The 24,395-nt window shown below is 42.8% G+C and overlaps 1 long non-coding RNA gene across 1 annotated transcript; it reads right to left on the minus strand.

Moving 5' to 3' along the window:
* Window positions 1-685: 685 nt before the first annotated feature.
* LOC144147357 (uncharacterized) lies at window positions 686-4,662 on the minus strand. The gene is made up of 3 exons (XR_013317903.1): window positions 4,531-4,662; window positions 3,907-3,972; window positions 686-883 (listed from the first exon to the last, which is right to left on the minus strand). It is a non-coding gene; the product is annotated as an uncharacterized LOC144147357 (long non-coding RNA).
* Between the last annotated feature and the right edge of the window lie 19,733 nt (window positions 4,663-24,395).

The following is a 24,395-nucleotide window of genomic DNA, read 5'->3' on the forward strand; positions in this document are numbered from 1 at the left end:
ATCAACACTTCCTCTAACGCCGTATCCGTAACTTCACTATCGAGCCACTCTGTCATCGAGTCTATTTTTTTCAAGATTTTGAGCCGTAAGCTCACCGACGCCTTTCTCCTTTTTGCAAAATTACCCTACCTCAGGTTGAAGAATAAAATGTTTTCTTAGGCGGCTATAAACCAGGAACAAAGTACCAAATCATCTTAAACGACCATTTCTACAGGTGTTTACTAGGAAAAGTTCTGAGATCCTATTATAACACGCAAAATCTTGATCCCAGGAGCTGATTATCGTATAGAAATTTCCAACGTTCTCTAGCGTTCGAATGGTGTCAGCTACCTATAAGTCCAGAGGAATCCGGCGAAAGGGGGAACTACACGGTATCAATCTGATTACGGTTGAAAGCGTTTGTGCACTCTGGTATGATGTTATCCAAACATGTTCACCTTTCACGGCATGATACTAGAGCATTTAAACCATTTTAGTCAAGTGTGGAATAGTGTGACTCGGCATTTTGACCCTCCGACTGCTCCCAATGTTTACTCAGCAGTGATTGAGTCAAGTCAACTGCGTGAAGTTCAAAAACATGGCATTGTGTATCGAAAAGAAAACGTTTCCGTAATAGACAAATAGTGCAAAGGCCTTATAACGCCCTGTATCATTCGAGGAAACATGGAATAAAAAACCTTTGGTATAATTTTCAGATGCAACAATTTTTATTATATCTCGTTCATAGTATCTCCTATCGTTCCCGAACGCTTTATTTTAGCAGTGAGCTCTCTTTAAAGACGCTGCTACTGCGAGGCAGTGTCTTCGGCGCGTGCCATGGCTTCTTCTGCACGGCCACCACCGACTGCACCTCCTAGAGCAGCACCAGGGGCTGCCAGCATGGCTGCAATTATAAGAGAAGAAAAATTTAAACGCAGCTCGTTATATCAATCATGCCTTGCTTTCCAAATTGGTGTTTTGCAATTTCGCTTTCCAGTTTCTACTTTTTTTGTATCGGCATACATGTGTAACTGCAACATCTCTACTTTACCCCATTTGAAACTGTAGTTTCATGTTTTAGACTAATTCCACATTTTTTATACATCATTGGATCCGTATTTTGCTGCAGATGTTTCAAAGCTTTCGCTTTTAAAATATCCCACCAAACCGCAGACGATGATGAAGTTTGTGTGTCTACTGCATGCTATGCTAGTTTTTCAAATCAAGAATAAATCTTTCTCCTTACGGGGACGTGGCGCGTTCCTGCATATTTCGCTAACAAATGGGCACGTCTGCTTTCGGATCTGGACTTGTGTTGACTAACGAGCCTAAATTTCTCCCCTCTAATATATTCTTGCGCTTTTCTCTCATGAAACTCTGCCAGTGCTAGGAGGCCAATTTCCCTCATGTTACACCGCAGAACTGGCGCAATTCCTCATGACAACTCAAAGAGTTCTAGACATAGGCAAATGCTCAACCTTCTCAACCACTGAAAATGCCAGCTCGTGGTGTCAACACCTGAGACTGAGCACTGGCATACTTAACATATCTAATAAATTCAGCATCATACAGCAGTGGTCTGATGGACTGCATTCTTCTCGCTGTCAATCACTTTGTCTGATTTAAAACTGTTTATAACAATAAAATGTGGCTTTAAAACGCCATAATTGTCGATTAATAACTACAATATCGGACATTTCTTGAGATATTTTAGTTCATCTGCGCCTTCGAGAACAGGTGGCGGAAACTTGTTTATGCCGATGGACAAAACATTATCATTCATGGAAAACCAGGTCCCCCGGATTCGTGTCCACGGTAACGCGCAAAGACCATGGCACCTTAGGATTTTCCGGAAGCTACCAACGTTTTTTTCCGTAGCGACCACTACGACCTCTCCTTGCAATTGGAAGAAATATTTCGCCCACCTATGGGAATACTCCCGTCTGTTACAACGGTCAAAACAGAACGTTTCCTAGGATGACCTTATTTAAATTTCCTGCGTGAATGCCAGAAAATTGTGGAAACTTGTAACTACCACCCGACTGAAAAACAACAAACACGACAGCTCCTACACCATACCGCTTACAGGCCGCGCTGGTTCTCACATGCCTCTCTCGTAGCTCCCAGACGTTATGAATGCCCACTTTGTTTCCACATGTGAGCCGTCTCGTAAAATTTCACTGCTACGAAAATAAAGTGTGCCACGAACGCCGCTGGCCATCACAGCGCCTACGGAATTAGCATTTTCGCTCAAAAGTAAAATAATGGAGCATCACCGTGCTAGACATAATGTTGAATTAATATAAATGTTATTACTGTAATAAATAAATTTTTAATACGTATATTGTGGCAGGACCATTTTATATGACTAAACCTCTGGAAACGACCCACAGATGCAAACAATACTGCAAAATAGAAATCCTGGGCATACTCCCGACGAAGGTACTGTGCAAGCAAGTATTGCAGCTGTTTATAATCCAGCTAGAAGCATGGGCTGCTTCTGAACAAAAGAAATCAAAACCCGGAAAACGTGTTGCCAAATCAGTAAGGATCATGTTGACGCCACTAACGGCTCTCCCAAGATAAATGCGGAAGTAATGATTTTGAGCTTTGCGGCGGGGTGTCTGCTATGCGCTGGCCTGAACCGTCCCACTCCACAAACGCAGGGGCTGCGGCCGAGGTTGCCACGAGCGACGCTGAACTTCCCGTCGCCCTCGCACGGGTACTTGTCACGCTCGATAAATTTCTAGTGAGGCGTTCACCCTTATTCCACCACATGGCGCATTCACGCAGTAGCCGGCAACTTTTGCTCCACTGAGGACCGTCGAATGTCAGTGTTATCAGCTTTCATGAATAAACATTCAGGAATATCTAAAGTTTCACAATTCTTCTTTACAATCATTCTTCCTGGCGGCACGGCTGTAAAAAAAATTCGTCACCGAAAGTATATCCTAGTAGCCAAATAAAGCATTCGTCAGAGGACTCGCTGTAACAAATATTAAACCCACGGTTCGACACGATGCCCGAAAGGCCATTTCGACACTGTAATATCGCTCCGGCGTGAAAAAGCGAGCGTCATGGTAGCCGCCGCTACCGTATATTGTGGCGTCTTGTCTAAAATCGAGCAGCAGTGGACGCATCAGACAGGCACTAATACGCTACATGAGGCGAACATAAATCGCCTACAAAAAGCAGAACAGGTCTTCCTTCCTTCCTGGCGACGCGGGTTGTTGCTTTGCGGTCGTCTGCTTATGCGCGACTGCTCCATGTGCTAGATTAAAGGCGACCTCTGCACTAAAAATTTATCAAGCGTAACAAGCACCCTCCCGAGGGCGAGGGGAAGATTGGCGTCACTCGTGGCACTCTCGTCGTAAGCGAGCGCAGCAGGATAATAGCGCCTCAATGCGCCCCAGCAGCCGCTCTGGCTGCCTGAGCAGTGGTCCGTTTATAGCTTCGGCCGATAGTACGTAATCCTTCACACATCAATCCCGCTGAATGGTCCGAAGCGTTTAGGTTAAGCCAGCGTTTTCTATCAGTAGTAATTTTATGTCGTTTATTACTGGTGACTATCTACTGCAGAGTTTATCCCCACTAACGAGACGCTTCACGACCAATTTGCTCTTGCAGACACTAGCACACAGCATTCTGGCTGAGTTGGCCATGTAACATTGCGGTACGGTATAGCATAGACATAAATGCATAATTTTGGCTATACACAAATCTCATAGTCACCACCAGCCTAATCAGGTCCACTGCACTACGAAGGCCTCTCCAAATGACCTCTAACAGCTACTGTGCTGCGCTGCTCGACTCCACAGTTTACCCCCGAATTTTTTTTATTTCATCCTACGTGGGTACGTAAAGCCGTTTGAGTAATAAGCTAAACAGATAAAAATATTAGATTTATAAAAACACTGGGGTAATTACCCAAAATGGTTGCAACCACGACAACAAACTGGACTCCAAAGGTGCGGAACATGACGGTACTGGTTGCTGAAATAAAAAAAAACGTTTAATGGCATAAAGCATATTATGGCGGCGTTGTGAAGCACCTCCTGTTTCAAAGGTGCTGCTGCCATACCTCTGTAAACCGCAATATTTACCTTCACGTCTTCCGGTAAGGTTGTACAGTAAAATTGTCAAACAAACTAGAGTTAGTGGTAACATTAAAGCACACTACAGATTTTGTTACGGCCATTTAAACGACCGTGGACCGAAATTCTCTTCACCCTGCAAGGCTAACATTGCCTCTTTGACGCTCATGCTAGTATTTCAAGGGCTCAATGAGCTATTTTGTTAACGAGCGGGACATATTCTTATTCACACTTCTATAAAACTAAAGACCAATACAGAAAACTATAAATTTCTCGATGAATATTTTAAATTACAAACAAAACGATGCAGCCATCTTTGATTCTAACATATATCCTTTGTTACTTATTGAAATATAGGATACGCGAGTTGCGAAGGGACGCATCTCAGGAAGATTTTATCATAAAGCAACAATTTTGGTAACCGAAAATATCAGTACCGTATCAAGTCATAGCTTACCAAAAGAACTTCACCAAGAAGGCTCAGTGCGACTTTGAAATGAAGGCTCGTCGTTCGCAAAGATGGAGCCGCTTCACCGTCCTTTTATATGATACCAACCAAAGTCTATGTGTCTTTTTCTTTTATTTTGACTGACAGCGACATACCTCATCTCGGGCAACAACGGTATTTAGAGTTTTCCATATAGTTGCTACGAAAAATTGAAATGTCACCGGCAGTGTCCGCAACGTTGGAGGGTTAGCAGACTAATTAAAAAGCCTGAAGTACGCGACGTACCTTTCGTAGAAATGTATTTATAAAAAGCTGAATATACTTTCATTGTTGCAAGAAGTTCATATTACCGGCGTATAACAGCAAAAATCCTTGATATCTAAATCAATTTCAACCCATCATTCTGCGATGTTCCTTTTTTTATCTAAATTGGCCTTCTGCTATTGCCAAGTATTTCTGCCGCAGGTCAGAACCTTTTGGCGTTTATACCGTATGACGTATCGTTTTATTGTTTTTTTGCTTTCGCTGGGTAGACGGAACTTCGGGGTCTAAAATAGTGTTTACGAGAACACTACATGCAGAAAGACAGTACAGTGTACCAGAACTTTATTCCTTCTTCAATTGGCATATAATGTGTAAAGGAAGAACACGCGTTCCTAAAATTCGCATCTTTATTGACCCGGTTTCGCCAATTCTGAAATTCGGATCCTATTTTTCATACGCGCAACAGGAGGACTTCCTGTAGCTGAGACGGCTCCCCTGGGACTTCCTCTAATAATAAACTCCGTCATATGAATAATTGAGCTAAATGTATACAATTTCAGAATAAAATAACATCTTTAGATTGCAGGAGTGATTTCGCAGAAAGATGTTAAACAAATAAACCTAACCAATCCATAAAATAAAATATTCAACAAAAAAATTGGTCACCTGCAATGCTTTATCTGAAAAAATAGTTCACTATTTGACCAAAAATAGTACAGGCCGTTTAAACTCATTCCGAAATTTTGGAGGCCAGCCTGGAGACTATTCGCAACTCTCTAAAGAGGGGAAAGAATTCTGTACTGCGATATATTGATGAACACCAGAATAGCACATGCAAAAAAGCAGTAAAGGATCGTGAGGAAACTCCACTCGGCTGTCTTACTGAAAGTCGTAAGCAAATTTATATCACATGTACCTCGAAAGCAGGTAATTTCTTTCATTGGTGAAAGTAGTGTAGGTGAGTTAACCCAACAAGCGCGTCGCAGGATTGGATTTGGGTGGCTCCCGCGTTTGGGAGATTTTTTACTTTAGAGTGTATAGAATGTTGCGCCTATGGGCTCCTCTTAGCGTCGGGCTTTTACTCTGGTGGCCCATATAATGCTTTCAGATTTTATGGCACCGTACTTTGTAGAAACTGTTCATCTGCACATTGGTAGCTGCGAAAAATACCAGAGGCCGTGTTTATCATTGCACGTAAGACGCTGCAATTCCTATTTCACAAGACATCTGAAAGTGGATATGGTAGCACAGAAGAGAATAATGTAGTTATCGCGACAATTCATATTATATTCCGCTGCAGTACTGCCTAAGCAGTATACTGGTTCGTATGAACCTTCAGATAGTTCTGTAAAATCTAAGGAGTGCGCACGAATTTTTTTTATAACTTGTATGCTAAAGAGAACTCTTCCGTAAGCTCTAATGACGTTTTAAAACGAATGGGAAGTGTTTGGTATGGCAAAACGTGCCCGCAGAATGGAGAACCATTCAGAAAATAAACGAGCAAAGCTGCATGTGTGCAACATAGTAGTAGGTTGGTTTCGTTTTAAACAGCTACACTTATGTTTGGAAAATTTAGGTTCCATTTAAAGGCTCGTGAATTGCTTGTACAGTACATCCCAATTCTGAGTTTGTAGATGCGCGTAAGGTTGGATGAGCAGGGGAATGTAAAATCCTACAAACTTGTGGACATCGACAATTTCAAAGTGAGGCAGTAACCAAACGGCCCCGTGACAGAAACCATGGTATGACTAATATACCATCAATAGACTAGTGAACACGATCATCTGCTTTGCTGAATAAAGATACATTATCGTTTTTGATATTTTCAGGACATAGGAGAACACCTGATTGATGCAACGTTTTATATATAGTCCAGATTTGTCATCAGGCAACTGCAGTTACATTGCTGTGTAATATACATCACCATCATCTCGACTTGGAGGCTAGGTAAAGTATAGTGCAATTTGTTGATGTTTAAACTACGCAAGTTATTTGAATTTTACAAAATGGGGATTTCCGCCGTGTCACAAGAGTTGCGGCACTCTAGTTTTCGACTCTAGGCAGCTGCAATGTGGCGTCCGCGTCCTCTTCTGATATTTCCGGCCTTGTTACAAGAAGCAGTATTTGAATGTGGCGTCCGCATCCTCTTCTGATATTTTTGGCCTTGTTACAAGAAGGAGTATTTGAATAAAACAAGACAGATCAACTGTAACTTCGCCTAAATAAACCTCAGTTACTTTTAGTGGTCAGATTACGAGGACAAACAAGAAATCAGGTTATTTATAATCCTGACATCCCATCTTTAAAGGGACACTGAAGTGATATGTAAACATTGCGGGATTACTTGCGCAAATTGTAGTCCGGAGTCCCCAGGCCATGTTTCGACCACCCTGGGCGCGTTTACGCGATTTCATTTAGTAGAAAAATTAATTAGAAAATGTTGTCCTCCTCTCTTTACGCTCGCCCATTTTCTGCGGCGTTTTCGTGTGACGTCGAGAGGAGCCGAGCTCGCAATTGGCTGCGCTACTGCACGGCTCCCCGGCCTTCAGACATAGTCAGTCTGCCCAGCGTTTCGTCCGCCGGCCGCCGACGGGTCGTCGCAATTCGTTCGCTCAGTCGAAACGAAGCCAGGACACGTTTGTGAATGGAAGAATCTGCCTCTCTTTACTTGGTTAGTTTGTACACTGTATCTAGCTCCAAGTCAAGGTCGCTTCACACAAGCGCTGCACAAGCGCACATGCGACGCTTCGCTGACTGGTACGCCAGTAGGAAACTATAAGGCATCTTGAAGGCGGGAGAAGAGTCAGCGAAGTCAATATAGGTACTAAGGAAATAATATCAACTGATATTTTTACCGTACAGCGTAAAACTAGGGTGCGGGAAGCACTTTCTTGCGCTGGGCGAACAAGCACAGCGGTCAGCAGCACGACTACGCATCTGCGAACACTTTTCCGTCTACGAAATGCAATTGCTAGACGTGAGCTATTGTGGAAACTCGGGCGACGCTTACTGCACGAGCGCAGTACAACACATAATCACCTAAGCTGCTTGAATTGCCAAAACGAAATAAAAGTGTAAACTGTTTGTATAATATATACCCTATATTAAGACGGCCTGCAGAGCCCGCTCCCTGGTCGAGTGGGTTGGGGCGCCAGGTATGTCTCCGCAAGTATTTTGCAAGTCACGAGTTCGAATCCCCGGGGGTACGTGCTTTTTTTTTTTTTGTAAGGTAACTTTTTTGTTTTCCGCCGACGTTTTCTATATTGAGTTCACCTTTTTTTGGGCCGCAACGTTCATGGTTCCCCGAACTAGTTCACAAAACGCGCGCAGGCTGGCACTGGCGCGCTAGCGAGTTCTCGTTGGCGTGCTGTTGCCATAAGCACCGACTGCTTGCCGGCAGTGGGCACAGTCCAGAATGAACAGACCCTTGGCCAAGTGCGAACACGCTTTTTACGATACAGGCATGAGGGAGGCAAGCTCCAAATATGGGGGAAAAGCGCATGACATTTGGGCGTCTGCGGGTACGCGGAGGGCGTTCATGCACTGCGTAGGTCTCGGCAAGTGAATGCTACGATTCCAAGCCGTACTGGGAGGCTTATCTTTATGCATTTTTACAGCTGACAACATGGCAGAAGCGCGGTATGATGATTACTGAGTTATTGAGAATGCCCATCCAACAACGACACCGGTTGTGTTTTACGGAACCGAAACCGAAACCGAAACTTGTTTGGTTGCTTACCTTGGGCATCGTCCAATCACGATGCTCGCTCCTCCTAACGTCACAGCTTTAGTTGGTGCGGCCGCCGCAAACCGCGCATGGTAGTTTTTCTTCTTTCGCGCTTTGTAATATAATTACCGATTTGTCAACCGGATAAACGATGAAAAGTGTGCTAATTTGAGCCAGTCTACGCAGTGCAAGCAAAAACGGGAGCTTGACAAATTCACTTCAGTGTTCCTTTAACATGGCGTTTTCATGGTTATAGAAATTAATAAATATTAGAAAAACACAAGTGGTTCTATACGAAAACGTACGTCTTAGTTCAAAGAAAACTAGAAAATGTGAACTATAGTTACGATTCAGTGTAAAATGAATAAATCTAAAAAGCACGCACGAGGTTGAGGATAGCCTAGGCCTTGGTAAGCATACAACTTCAACGTATGAAATCAAACTACGTTTATAATTGTATTTTCAATGTTTATCAACTGTTTGTGTATTACTTTAACCGTATGCCAAAGGTTGATTCCTCACATGTGCGATCACGTTAAAATTAGGTATACGGTAGAAGTGGTTAAACGTTTATCACGTGTAATGAGTGCATCGCAAAGTATTCCATTTGCAATTCATTCGCGTTTCTTTATGTTTCGCTAGTGAGAACTTTTAAAATTTTGAACCTCTTAATTAAAAAGGTGAACCGCAACAGTGCATGGATGAGCATGATTGCAAAAAACTCACTAAGACTGCATTGAAGTAGAGCACATTTCTGAATTCATTGTTCATTTATTTTTATTGTTTCCAATGTTTATTCAAATATTCATTCAATATTTGTTTTATTTCTCAGAGCGAAATTTATCGTAGCATTGAATGGTTCAAAACATCCCTGGATATTTGTGGCAATTATAAACTTGACGTTTACGTACATCACATCTGATTCAAAAATTTACGATATCACAGGTCCAATACAATAATTATTATGCGTTTTTTGTGGGAACATGGCCGCTCCTTGAAATTGCGTTCTTAATTGCATATTATTGCTATTGGAGGAGTACCCGAAAAACCTTTCCGGTACTCCTCCAATCGAGGGTGATAATGCGATTGGAAGAGTATGCGATTGGAGGAGTACCCGGAAAACCTTTCGGGTACTCCTCCAGTCAAGGGTGAATTCGTAGCCAAAACTGGACAATAGGTCCAACTGTAAGCTGTTTGTGGTAACTAGAACTCTGCTTACCATGAAGCATTCTTGACATTCCAAATCCGAAACAGAGAGTAGCTACAACTGATACTACCTGTATTGGAAAATGGAGCACTAAGCTGTCGTTCTATCGCTGCAATGTTTAGTTTTAAAAAAGAGGCTTGAATGTGAAAATCTTCGTGACCAATCAATGTTTTGGGCTCAGAGTACCACGCAAATAAATGCGCAATTTTGTATATTGTTTGGGACTTTTTAAGGAACATGTAAGTGTAGCTTGCTTGAGTGGGCTTTCTCAAGCCTTCGATGTGCATTGTTGGGGAGCTGTATGCTTCTTTTCCATTTCAGGTCCAGTTTCTTAATTTCAGTTCCACATTTCAGTTCCAAAGTAAGGTTTCAAAACATGCGAAATGGCGAATATGTGGAAATCAGTCAATGTCAAATATTGTCTCTGAATTTATGAGATGCGAACAATGTTCTTTTGATCACAGAAGTGTTTGCAGGATTTAAAAGCAGGCTTCTGTGACTATAGCTCAAGTAAAAGTTTCCGAAACACCTTTTCGATGAAACAAACCGTTGGGGTTTTACGTGGCAATATACACTTTAGGTACAAAAAGAGGCACAGTGGAGTTTTTGGAGATCCTTTGAAATAGCCCAATGATTATAAAATTTCACGCAGGCGTTTCTATTGTCGCCGCCATGTTAAAAGACCGGGCAACAGCGGGTGCCGGGCCTGTGTTTTCTTGCATTGTAATTAACATTATTTGCCGCTGGACCACTGCGGATACTACAGAAGTATGCAGGGTAACTTTTACTTTCCAGGTTGCATTCAAATAAGCGATCATGACTACTGGGGCTTCGGAAAATTCAATCTCAGCTGTAAGCGGGCGTTGACACTTTTTTCTCGTCGACATACGTTTAATTGAAATTCCAATGTTGATTGAAAAGCCAGCCGAAAGAAGCTCACAGGACAATGAGAAGTGCCAGACCAGTCCTTTCTTTTTTCGATACCGAACATTGAATTAAGTGGGCAAAGTATTACGTCATCTAATGTTTGGACATGAAACACGGGCTGGGTAAAGTATTTTGCTTTTTTTACTTACCACTAACATCCGGCCAGAGCTACTCTAAATGTGGTTTTCTTCAGGGCACACGAGCCATCTCTGTGGCCTGCCACAGCGGTCGCACGTAACTGGTAACTTCACGCTGGAGCCACACTAATGTTGTTTTAGCGTGAAATTGCTAGTCATGTATAGTTAGCACAAAACCCTTCATCCAAAGCAAAAAATATTGGGGACAGGCGCGAAAGACATGTCCGAAGACGGCCCACCAAACGTGGCCGCCGGCTGACAGGCTGGGTGTTGCCTTCTTGAAGGGCTACAGGAGCGTCGTCTTCACATGTGCATCGTTGTTGGTGAAACGCGCATAGTGTGGCCGGTCACGTGGTGCACCACCAGACGGGCATGCTAAAGACACAATGTGCGTTTTGCGTGTAGTTGCGCATAGCCTCGCTCAATGTGCACCATTGCTTGGGGATGCTTATACGGGTGCCTTTCGGTCGCAGTAACAGAAACCAAAAAAGACAAGAATGGACAATAGCACGTTGTAAAATAGGACGCTCATGCTTTCCCCAACCCTAAATCGCATGAAGTGCTTGGATGCCCTTGCAATTTTTAATGAAGGCGTTGATTGCGCCAAATTTGTTTACCTAAAAGTACGCATACCGGATTGTACTCCAGGTAAAACTGGCTGAAGCAAATCAGGCAAGAAAGTAAGGAGAATATCTAAACTTTTCTAATTTTAATTTTAAACAATATTGTTTGGTTTGGAAGTGAACCGGAAAAAAATATGTGTGGAAGACTATACGAGAAAATAAGTGGAATGAAAAGCACAGAAATGAGGTGGACGTCATAGTTTATCTCTTAAAACTGAATATCTATAACACAGCTCATGTGAAGCAAGAAAACCCCTGGTGCAGGGCGTTTAATTTAAGACGGAAACAGTTGGCTCCAACTTAGCATCCCAGGCATTATGCTAGGTGTGTCTATTATATTTGCACTCTTTTTCCCTCTGTGTGGTGAAGAATTACGCAACGTTCCGTAGTGTGAAACTGTCAACAAGCAGTGCAATGACTTGCCGAAAACTGGGAACGTTCACCATTTGTGCGACATCTTGGAGTTACGGCGCAGTTGAGTAACCAGATTATTACAGTTTCACAATTTGTGATATTGATGCATGTACGCAATATTCACGCTTGAAGCCAGTTATCTCCAGGTTACATTTATTTGCTGTATCCCAGGAGCAGCTCAGCGGAAAATGAGCTGCGTCACTGAGCAAAAAGTTGCAGCGTTGACTCCGGGTAATTACAGCCGTTGTTTTATAAAGCGAAAACAGCAGTAGCCCTAGGGTAATGTAAAAGAAGCAAAATTCAGCCAGATACAATTAGGACCACTTAGGTAAACGAAAGCGCACACACGACATTTTTTTCAAGCTGGGTAATCCTCGATGTCGCATGGTCTTTTGTGATCAAGACGATGGTTGGATGTTAATGGCGCAAGGCCAGCTGAGGTAACGCGCCCCAAAACAATGGTTATATTTGAGTGATGAAACCGCAAACACTAAGATAAGTCAGCAAAACAGAAGTAAATTCAGAAAACGACAATGAGCATAACTGGTGCATAAGGCAAGTGAGTTATCACGCGTGGTATGACATAAGGTCTAAAAGTTTAACTTCTAAATGTTTAAAAACACGCTTGATAGAAACCTAGGGATCATAAGACAAGTAAAACTCTGGTTGTAGTGGGATGTGTAGTCTGTATAGTTGTGGGAAGTGTTCTTGTCGTGTTGTGTCAAGTGTCTTGCATTGAATGAGAATGTTAACTACAGATAGGGCCCCTCCACACCTGCTACACACAGGTGTTGGAGTCCCCGTGAGCAGATACGAGTGTGTGACATGTGTGTGCCCTATCCGTGACCTAGCAAGGGCAACTGCTGTGTATCTGTTGCACGTGCCAGTAGTGTATGGTCCCAAGCGTGGTTTTATGACGTGTGACTTGTTAACTTGTTATGCGTCTCTTCTGGATAACATTCTCGCAGCGGCAGCGGTGGCGTGTGAACGCTACCTGATCAACTCCTCTGCAATTCTAGAGACTGCGGGATGGCGCGCTGCGCCGTGGCTGCCATCACAAGTGCCAATCATCATAGACGACGCATCTTTCTGTCCGAGAGCCTGCTTCTCTGCAAACCTGCGTTGTTAGCCCTACCATCCATCAGTTCTGCCTAAACACTTTGACTTCCTATCGCTGGCATCGTGGGGGGCGCAGCTGCCGTGTCTACCAGAGCGAGGATCATTCTGGCAGCGGCAGCGGTGGCGTGTGAACGCTACCTGATCAACTCCTCTACAATTTTACAGGGTGGTTTGGCGGCTTATGCAACGACAACTTCGCCTAAATTGCTTGCAATTCTTTGCCGCTGCTGCCGCTGCCACAAGTGTGCTGCCACTAGTGTGCTACCTCTCTGTTTGCCAGCAGTGCTTTGAAGTCCTTTTCTACACCTCTCAAAGTTTTCTCACTCTGCCGGTGTCCCTCAGCGAGGTATGGGGGAGCGAAATGCTAGCGGCCACCAGGACGTGACGAAGGCTCTTGCTGAAAAGCAACCAAACCGTATTAAGGAAGTTGTAAGGGTTTTGGGCGATTTGCTAGCCAAGCTTGACGTCTTTTCCAGAGACGTAAAAAATGAGGTAGCAAAGGTGTCAACTTCCGACGCCAAAATTCGTACCGAGCTTGGCGATATTCACCAATTCATAAAATTCATGCACAATTGTTTTGAGAACTTCAAAAAAGATGTCAATAGTTTTCGTCGTGAGAATGCTGAGGTGAATACCCGGAATGCAGAATGCTGCAAACAAAATCAGGAATTAAGGATGAAGCTTGCTGTCACTAGGAAAGAAATGATTGAGCTTAAGCAGTATAGCCGCAATATAAACGTGGAAATGCAAGGTCTACCAGTAGCGCCTCACGAAGACTCGGAGAAAGTCGTTGAAGACATTGCTAAATGCCTTGAAGTCGAAGTTAGCAAGCAAGACATTGACGTCGCTCACCGGGTGCCAACGAAAAAAAAGGATCAGTTTCATGCAATAGTCAAATTTCGAACAAGACGTGCACGACACAGTTTGCTCGAAGCTACTAGGAAAAAGAAACTGCAGGTGGGTCTTCTCGGTTTTGACTGTGACCTCCCGCTCTACTTAAATGAGCACCTTTGTGTTGAAAACAAAATACTGCCTGGCAAGGCTCGTCAGGCGAAGCGTGATAAAGACTGGAAGTATATTTGGGTATCCCAGGGCAGAATTCCCATGCGGAAGAAAGAAAAGTCACCTGTACTTCACATCACCTGCGGTGCCGACCTTGACAATGTGCTTTAAAGTGATCCAGAAGTATGCTATACGGCTTGCCTTTTTCTAATAGCATCAGAGCTTGTAGAGGAAATCTGCATTTGTCAAACCTGCCTTTGCTGCTCTTGTGGCTTACGTGAAAACTGTAACATCACCCCGGTGAAATACACAATAAGTGAATCTCTTCTTTGTATACATATAATTTATAGAAATGTGAAAGGCACTGTATTATTGTCGGTTCCTTCGCTATCCCAATTTTCCTGTAAATCATGCCGCACCTTTACTTTAAAATTAGGCTCTGTTTTTTGTGTTTCTTTTCGATTTATTGCACATATTCGCCCTGTAATATTTGTGCCTACGCTGTGTAGCCAGGTCTTTGTGTCAAGTACACATGATAAAGCACGACAACCAGTCGCCGTTCAAGAGCAAAGTAAGACAAAAAATGCTTCCGCTAATGAACACTCAACAATAATGACCACAGTTAAGTACGGCACCTTTGATCAATTGAAAAATAAACCAGTCCTATGTGACACATTTTTTCGCTGTTTCCACCTGAACGTGAAATCTGCTGCTAATAAGTCGGCCACCATCGAACAACTGTTAGGTGAGCTTGACATGACGGATGTTTTCATGTTAACTGAATCTTGGTATACCTGTCCGGAACAAGTTATTCGGCTTCCAAATTATAACTCCTATTTTTTACGTAGACCATTTGGTGCCGGTGGTGAAGTATGTGTCCTGGTTAAAAAATCAACTGCTTGTGACCCCTTGGTTGGATTTTGTGAACTTACACCTGATTATGATTTTTCTGTACACTATCGGGCTGCATGGACATTGCGGTTTGTTACCGTCCTCCTTCTGGTCGTATCATAGATTTTCATTCATTTCTAGAGAAATTTTCGAACTTGTGAATCTTAAAAAATATTACCCGGGGCTAGGAGACGATTTTAATTTAAATTTGCTTTCTGATAGTAACGTTACCCGAGATTTTATTTCAGTTATTTCAGCCAATGGCTGCGCGAATTCCATACAAAACTAACAAGAATTACGCCTACCACTGAATCTCTTATTGACCTTTGTATACAAACTTTGATGCCAATAGTTATCTGAGTTCCGTGGTTGGCTACGGTATCAGCGACCACTTTCCAGTTGTATTTGCAGTTAAAACACAAGCAAACAAGGCGGTGCCGAGGCGGCGTCTAGAACAACGCGTTACCGGAACTAGACTTGAGGCCTTTAGGGAGGTAGTTGCTTGTGTGAATTGGGCTCACGTCGTTGCCATGAAGGATGCAAGCGACACATGCAACACTTTTTTTTCGTAAAATTAGTAGAAATCTACAATATTTTTTTCCAACCCGCGCTTGTTTCCAACTTCAACTTCATCTTTATTGAGCATTTCCTACGTAGAAATGCGAGGACAAACACAAACAGCTGCAAAACTGCAGCTTGACGAGGTGTTTGCCCCTTACTGTTGGCGTGGCAGAGCAGAAACAGGAGTTCAACGCATACGCACAGGAAACAGTCCTAAGAAAACGAATCTCGCCTTAACATGTCAATATTACATACAAACATAAAAGTACGCATTAAAACGCACTATAGCTCATAGTTTGTAAAAGATACTTATTAAACGATATACATACATGCATAAAGACACTGATAGGTACAGTGAGGTCCACTGTTAAAGGGAAACGGCGAGCGCGTGGCCACTGCGCTCCGCGAAGCGCCGGCGCCGAGAAGTGGCGAGAATCGGAGACAGCCGGCACATGCGCACTGGCCGCACGAGGCGGGAGAAGCCGCTGTGTCGTCTGCTACGGCGCTTCGCCCGGCCGTTCACATCCTTCGAGTGCTTCGAGTGCGAAATCCCTCAGCTTGAGCGACGCAGCGGAGCGCCGTAGCAGACGACGGAGCGGCTTCTGCCGCCTCGTGCGGCCAGTGCGCATGTGCCGGCTGTCTCCGATTCTCGCCACTTCTCGGCGCCGGCGCTTCGCGGAGCGCAGTGGCCACGCGCTCGCCGTTTCCCTTTAACAGTGGACCCCACTGTACATAAATACATATAAAGGTTACAACACAAAACGAGGTACACAGGTACATAAAAAGAAAAATATTGGGTATGTCCGGAACCTGTGTAGACACAGAAAAAAAAAGAAAAAGAAAAACTTCGAAGAAAAGAAAGTTGTTCTAGGCGTATGCACAGATTTTTCTCATGCATTCGATTGTATTAATCGCAGCATACTTTTATCGAAACTTGATAGGTATGGTTTCCGCGGTTGCGCTCACTCTTTACTCGCCTCTTACTTAGCCAATCGTACAAAGTATGTTTGCATGGACACGCACAAATTATCTGTTAAGCGATAATAGCTGGCCTCCCAATGGGTAGTTTAATACGACCTTTGTTGCTTAATCTATATATTAATGATATTTTAAGCTAATGTCAAGAAGCGAAGTGCATTTTGTATGCCGATGATATGACCATACTTTTTTCGTTGGACTCGTCACACCAGATCGGAAGGGAAACTAACGCTGCTTGCAGTCTATTGAATGCTGGTCAATTACTGATTGATTAAAAATACACGCAAATAAGTCCAAAGCTATACTGTTTCGACCCCAAAATAAACAAATCATTGCTCCGCAGTATGTTAAATTTGGTTCTGACTCAACAGAAATCGTGGAATGCCTGAAGTTAGGAGTGCACTTCAGTAGTCACCTTACTTGGGATGACCACGTAATTCTGTAATTATAAAACTGTCTCGCATTGCAGGAATTCCTAGCAAACATCGTCACCTAATTTCACTTGAAGTTAAGGTAATGCTTTATAAATCTTCCTTTAAATCTTATTTAAATTATTTTCACCTAGTTTGGGGAACTACTACACTTGCCAATAAAAATAAACTTCACGTGCTGCAAAAAAAAATTCTTACGTTCCATTTGGATTCTCAGGTTCTCGGCCCCTACTGGCCATGTATTCCAGAAATACTGCATTACAAAAACTTTCGATCTTTATAACGAAAGATTAGCTCTTAGCTTTCAGAAAGAACTAGCAAGAAAGTGCAAATAGTTTTCTGATCTGGCCTGCCTTTGCCCGAATTCTCCTGTGTACACTTGCAGAAACACTCAACGATGCCACGCGCCCACTTCTCGTACATCATACGGTCTGCAAACTTTATCTAATACTTTACCGCGCTTAGTGAACAAACTGGAAGAAAGAAATATAGATATGCCGCGTAATAACAAAAAGGAAGTGTGTGTATTGATAGCGTCATTCTGTTCATGTTTCTTTTTTTCTTTACGTCGCCCATCTTGTTATCGCAAAGCTGGCGCCTATCAATGCTGCCTTGCAAAACATTTTTTTGCGGGCCTTCTTTTATTCTTTCTCTTCTTTGCTACTCTTCAATTTTTCGGGTCTTCGAAATCTAGCAATACTTTTTGTAATATGTGTACCGTTTTAATGCATTATGCATTGAATTTTTCGGGACTTCAATAACTAGCATTACTGTTTTCCCTAAGTGTAACGTTGTAATGCAATACGCATCTCTCTGTGGGTAATACCCTGACTGGTGTAACCATTTTTCCTGTAGGGCTTATTCCTGTTCTGTTGTATGCAGTAGCTCATATGTACACTTTTTTATTACCCCTTTCTGTTACCGGTGCATTTTTGTAAACTGACACTATTTGCCTTTTGTATGTTTCAGTATGTGCCTCGTCATTGGTTCCTCTGTTTTAAGTGCGAATGCACTTCTTAAGCGACCCTGAATCACGCGTCCACCGCCATCCGTCCGTCCGCACCACATACCCACTTAGGGCGATTGTCCAAGAAGAGTTCCTTATTTCTTGAGCACATACCCACTTAGGGCGATTGGCCAAGTAATCTGAATCACGCGTCCACCGCCGTCCGTCCGTCCGCACCACATACCCACTTAGGGTGATGGGCCAAGAAGAGTTCCTAATTTCTTTAGCACATACTCACTTAGGGCGATTGGCCAAGAATCGGGCGTGAGAAGGGCTAATGCACCCGCCTAAAGGAGTACTGACACCAAATTTCAAAGCTGAGGTCCGCTCTAGCAATCAAGTACAACGACAACACAAATAGGTGTCTGTGCATGGCACATACCCACGTGGGGGATTGGCCAGGAATCGGGCGTGAGAAGGGGTAATGCACCCGCTTAAAGGAGTACTGACACAAAATTTCAAAGCTGAGATCCGCTCTAGCAATCAAGTACAACGACAACACAAATAGGCGTCTGTGAATAAATGCATCTTTCTTTCTTTGTATTTGTGTGTGTGTGTGTGTGTGTGATCTCTCTTTCGCGAACATTACCGAACCGCGCAAATTCAACTCCTGCATTCGCACTTTCACATTCTTCCCCTCGGGGAAATGCGGGGAAATTTCTGTCTTTTTTTCTAAGCAAAAATATGATTTTTTATGTAGCGTTTTCATGTTTTTTGAATACAATATCGTTTTTTTGTTTAGTTGCTACGTGCATATTTTTTTACTTCGCATATTTTTGTGATCACAATAGAATTGCGATACTTTGGTGTGTTTTTTGGTTATTACTGTAGAAGCTGTACTGCATGCATATTTGCCGTCTGCTGCTTGACGTTTGAATTGGGCTGGCGGGCTTGTCAATCTGCTTCTATGCAGCTTCTATCGTCAGCCATGCGATTTACAACAAAAAAATGAAATAAAAGATACCTCACCTTAAAAGCTCACCTCACTCCAGTGTGTTTGCCATCTCTTGCGAAGTTGGTGTCTGATCTGTGGCTTCATGTCTGTGTACGGCACTGCTGCTATGTCCGGTGAATTCAAGAGTGTAGCAGCAGTGGCAATTTGATCTGAGGTTTTGTTCCCGGCAACTCCAGAGTGTCTGGAGCCCAACAGACAGCTATTTGAAGGTTTGATGTGAATGCAAACATGATAGCCTTGAAAACATGATTGATGACGAAGTTTTCAAAACGCTTTCTAGATGAACGTGCACATACAACGCTAAAGAGTCCGTGTACACGATGGTGTTTAAAATTTAATGTTGGACTATGTGATTTAGGACAAGTAAAATACTGTGTGCGTCCGCTGTGAATTCACTGCTACAAAGGTTCATTGTTTTACTGACATGAAAGTTCGGCCCATGCGCAGCAGAACCCACAGCAGTTGCAGTCTTGGACGAGTCACTGTAAAACTCTCCACAGTGGTACTGATACTGCACAAACAAGAGATACTGCAGAATGGCAATTCTTGGTGACCTGTTCTTGTTAAATTGCATAAAAGACAGGCCACATGACACAGGGCTGAGATGCCATGGTGGAATGGCATCAATGATGGTTGTCTTGTGGATGCCTGAAAAGGAGACTGCTAGCTCAGAATCATCTTCTCGCACTCTCAGAGGAAACGGTATGGAGATTGGTGGACAATTTAAACAGAGTTGCTGTGAGGTTGCATCGTAATAGTCGGAGTAAACAGATGATTCTTCATAGACAAGATTTTATAGGCATACAACATGTCCATCTACACCCTCTGGCGATGTAGGGACCATTTAGTGCATTCTACATACAGACTTTAGACAGGGCTAGTGCGAAAAGCGCAACATGCAAGCATTCTTATTGCCGCTTTTGTTTCACACTCATATACGGCACTGCCGTAGTCTAAGCGAGATCCCCCTAGCGCGCTACAATCACGCAGAAGGAGTTGCTTGTCTGCAGCATACGACTCGTGGAAGAAAACTAGCAATATTCATTGTTTTTAGGCATTCTTGCTTAAGATGTTTCAAGTGTGAAACAAATGTTAGTTTGTTATCGAATATTACGCCTAAAAACTTGTGCTCTTGTTTAACAGGCGTGGAAACACCCTTAAAAGCAATATCACGGTCCGGATGGATCCCGCGCTTCCTGGAGAACACAACGCACGAACACTTTTCTGGATTAAGTTGGAAATCATTCTTGTCTGCCCAGCCGGCAAGTTTTTTAACACCAGGATGGACCTGACGTTCACAGATTCACATATTACATCATTTACTACTCGGGCGGTGGCGGAGGCGGTGAAAGGACGCTTTCCTTATCTGTTCTTTTTTTCCTGCCTACCCAGGTTGGTAAACACTCTTATTAATCAATTTGCCCTTGTGTTACTGCTGCCGCCGTTGCCCCCGTGTTGCCAGTGTCCTGTGCTTTGTTGTTGAGCTCCTTGTTGAGCTGAGTGCTACTTTGTGCTACCGTGTGCTCCTGAATCACGTGTCATGGCACACACATGCCAGTCCTGCGTTGAGCCCATGCCTGACGACGGACGGCTCCTGACATGCAGCGAATGTGGGTCCTGTTACCATATTGGTAGTTGTTCTGGTTGGTCGGAGTCAACATTCAAGACCAAAGGCGAGAGTGGGTGTAAGGCGTGGCGATGCGCTGCGTGTCGCCCATGTAAGCACAAAGGTGGGGACAAAATGAACATGGACCCAGAGCTAACTGCCTGTTTAGCAGACATAACTAGGAGGCTGGATGCTTTAGCAGAGCTGCCTATTCAAGTAGGGGAGATTAAGAAAAACATTCAGATGATGTCCGAAAAATATGACGAAAACCTAAATCGTCAAGGAAAGCAGGAAAAAGACATATGTAGTTTAAATAGGCGTGTTGGAAAACTAGAGACTGTTTGCGCTTCCGCAGAGATTCTTCACCTCAGAGCCACTGTCAATGACCTTCAGTTTCGTAGCAGGAAGTTGAACATAGAAGTGCACGGCATCCCAGTAGCACCAAACGAGGATCTGCTGTGTAAGCTAAATGAACTGGCCAAGTCTGTTAACCTTCCAGAACTGACTGTGAACGACATCGACGCAATTCACAGGCTTCCTACTAGGCCAAACAAAACACCCGGAATTATTGTCCTATTTTTCCGGCAATCAACCCATGATACGTGGCTGAAAAAGCGAAAAGCTCTCAGAAATTATTCAACTGTTTCTATCACTGAAAACATGACCAAACACAATCGAGAGCTTCTTCGCCGGACAAAAGAGTGGGCAGAAACCAACGACAACCGTTTATCCTGGCATTATAACGGCAAGGTTCTCGTGCGGAAAAGTGAGCTTGGCAATGCCGTGGTTATTGGTTCGGCGGCTGACCTCGACAGGCTGACTATGATTTAACGTGCCACTGTCCCCGATATTTCCTATTGCTTTTATTTCGTCATGCTTCCTGCGAGTGTACAGGTAGACGTCACAAGCCTTACAAACATATATGATACTAGTTGCAAAAAAAGCTTAAGCTGCGTACATTTAAACCTGAGATCAGGCAGAAATAAGCAAGGTGAACTCGGTCAATTTTTTAGTGACAAGAAGGTACGGTTTCATGTTATTATGTTTTCGGAAACGTGGTTTGCTTCGCAAGAGGAGGTGTTTGCATTTCCGCGGTACAATTCGTATATATAAATCGTACAGATAGAAAAGGTGGTGCCGTAGAAATGCTAATTTCAAACTCAATGGATTCTGAACTGATACCTGAATTTAGCAGTATCACTCCTTTCTATGAGTCGCTTGTTGTCAGATGTGGTAATTCAGTTTTTTGTGTGTGTTACCGCCCTCATTCATGTAATGTACATACGGTTTTACCCTTCCTGGACTCTCTTTTAGAATATATAATGAAAGAAAATACACAGTTATACTTCGAGGCGACGTCAGCATTGATATGTCAGCCAGCAGCATTACTAAATTGGACCTTGAGTCGTTCTTAAAAACTCATGCCTGTCAAAACTTTATAACGTCGCCCACGCGACTCACTCTGCAATCAGCGACAAGTTTAGACCTATTTATAACCAATTTAGATCATTCTCTTGTTAAAGCTGGCACTATAATCCACGATATAAGCGACCACCTGCCTATATTTATGTTTGTGAGTCACTTCATCAGCACACCTAAACCACTGCGTTCGGAATGTTCTTACAGATTTATTACCCCTCAACCGTAACAAGCTTTTAGAGACAGTTTAAGTGGAGCAAATTGGAATGATGTATTTGCAGCAGGAGATTCCAACTCGGCTTAGGACTTATTTATGAAAAAGCTCACAGAACTATACTTTGACTGTTTCCCGGTCAAGACGTGTCAAACATGCAAGAAGTAGGAAACCCTGGAATAATAAAGAATGCCTGAAGCTTATTTGGAAAAGGGACAAATTGTTTAAAGCGTTTATAGTGAGTAAATCTCCCGAAGCCCTCAATGAATTTAAGAAGTATAGGAATTTTGTCACTAAACACTTCCGTGATGTAAAATGGCAATATTTTGCTAACCAATTTAGCTCAACACAAGGACACACAGAAACAGTTTGGAAGGTACTTAAAACAGTACTTAGCAATGCATCAGAGACTGTAACAAAAATCGTTAATAATGGTGTCCAACTCCAGGGCCGGGACTTGGCCAATGCATTTAACGACTTCTTTGTTTCAATTGGGGACAGTACCACGTCCCGCTGCGACTTAAAATATATGACGGACCGAATAACCCCAACCATTTTTTTAGAGCCAGTGTCTGAGAATGAGCTTGTAGCAACATTCCTGACCCTGAGCAATAGTAGAGCCGTGGACGCCGACAATATTCAAATGAAACCTGTGAAATTCGTCATTGATATACTAGCCCCGTGCCTTACCTTTATTTTTAATATGTGTTTATCAATAGATGTTTTCCCACGCAATATGCAGAAAGCCAAAGTAACTGCTGTGTATAAAAAAGTAGTAGAAATGGACTGTCTAACTACCTTCCCGTATCGGTTTTGCCAGTGTTTTCAAAAGGCTTTGTAATTTTGACACGTCTAATCTATTTTACTAACCGCTTAAACTTGAATAATTCTGCAAAGTATGGTTTCAGTAGGAACTATTCTACAGAACTTGCGCTACTGGCCCAGAAGGAATTAATTCTAGACAATTTCGAACGCAAAAATATGGTACTTGGGCTGTTCCTAGACTTCTCAAAAGCCTTCGACCTGATTAATCATAAAACTCTGCTTCAAAAACTGGATCATTATGGCATAAGGGGAATTGCGCATAAGGTAATTAGTTGATACTTGCAATACCGCACTCAATTTGTTGTCATCGAAGGAAAACGTTCGGCAGTCAAACCAATCACAACCGGTGTCCCGCAGGTAGGCATCCTAGGACCGTTCCTATTTCTACTTTATGTCAACGAAGTTGTCCGAATTGATGAAACAGTCCATTATAAAGTATATGCTGATGATACTAGTTTATTCTTTTTGGGAAAGTCGTGCGTCGAGTTAGGAAGTAGAGCGAATCGTGTACTCACTCAAATTAATTCATGGGCTCTACTTAACTGCCTAAAACTAAACATTATTAAAACGAAGGCTGTTTTATTTCACCCCCACCACACACCCGCTCAGCTGCCCAAAATTCAACTGAACAACACTGAAATTGAAATCGTGAAAAGCTTCAAATCTCTCTGTGTGTATTTCTCACAAAATATGACATGAGATGATCATGTCAACTATATTGTTAATAAACTATCTAGGACAGTTGATACCATGCGTCGTCACTGCCACTATTTGCCCACCTCTGTTAATATACTCATATATGGCGCCCTATTTTCTTCTCTGTTACATTATGCGTTCCTCGTATGGTCAACAACATCTGCAAACATTAGTCGGCTTACCGTCTTGCAGAAAAAAGCTTTACGTCTAGCTTGTAAAGTGCCCTATCGCAGCCATACCGCTGAAATATTTAGGAGATATAAAATAATTAAGGTTCCATCAATGTATGATTATAAATTAAGTCATTCATATAAACTAGACATATTGAAAAATAATGATGCTGTAACCAGCATAGCAAATTTAAAGAAAAACATCCCGGCATATAATGTACGCCATCCTGAAGTGTGGCATGTCGCTAAATGCAGAACTAATTATGGAAATCATATGTTAAAATTTCAATTACCTACAGTTTTAAACCTTATAGTAACGTCAGCAAACATTGACGTATCCTGAATAGCAGTAAAAGAACTCCGCCTAATGTTTGTATAATGATGTGTTGTGGAGACTTGTACTTGTATCTTATTTTTTGTGTTCGAGTGACAATGCAAAACCTCAATGTGTTTTTCTATGAAGGCTTTTAATGCTTAGCCGCATGCTTTGTACGCCGCCCCGTGTTCCAGGGGGTCAGGGCCTTTAAAGCTGTTTCCACAGCTTTTACCTGTTCTCCTCGTAACATTTTATTGTTGCCGAATAAATTTCAATTTCAATTTCAATTTAAAAGATATCTGCACGTCATCTATAAACATATAGTAAGTAATGCTAGGTGGCAATGCCTTACCGAGGGAGTTCATTTTAATTATATACCGAGCACA

This window comes from Haemaphysalis longicornis, unplaced genomic scaffold (genome assembly GCF_048455015.1).
Source record: "Haemaphysalis longicornis isolate Haplotype H1 unplaced genomic scaffold, Haemaphysalis longicornis Haplotype H1 scaffold_7, whole genome shotgun sequence".
Classification (NCBI taxonomy): Eukaryota; Metazoa; Arthropoda; class Arachnida; order Ixodida; family Ixodidae; genus Haemaphysalis; species Haemaphysalis longicornis.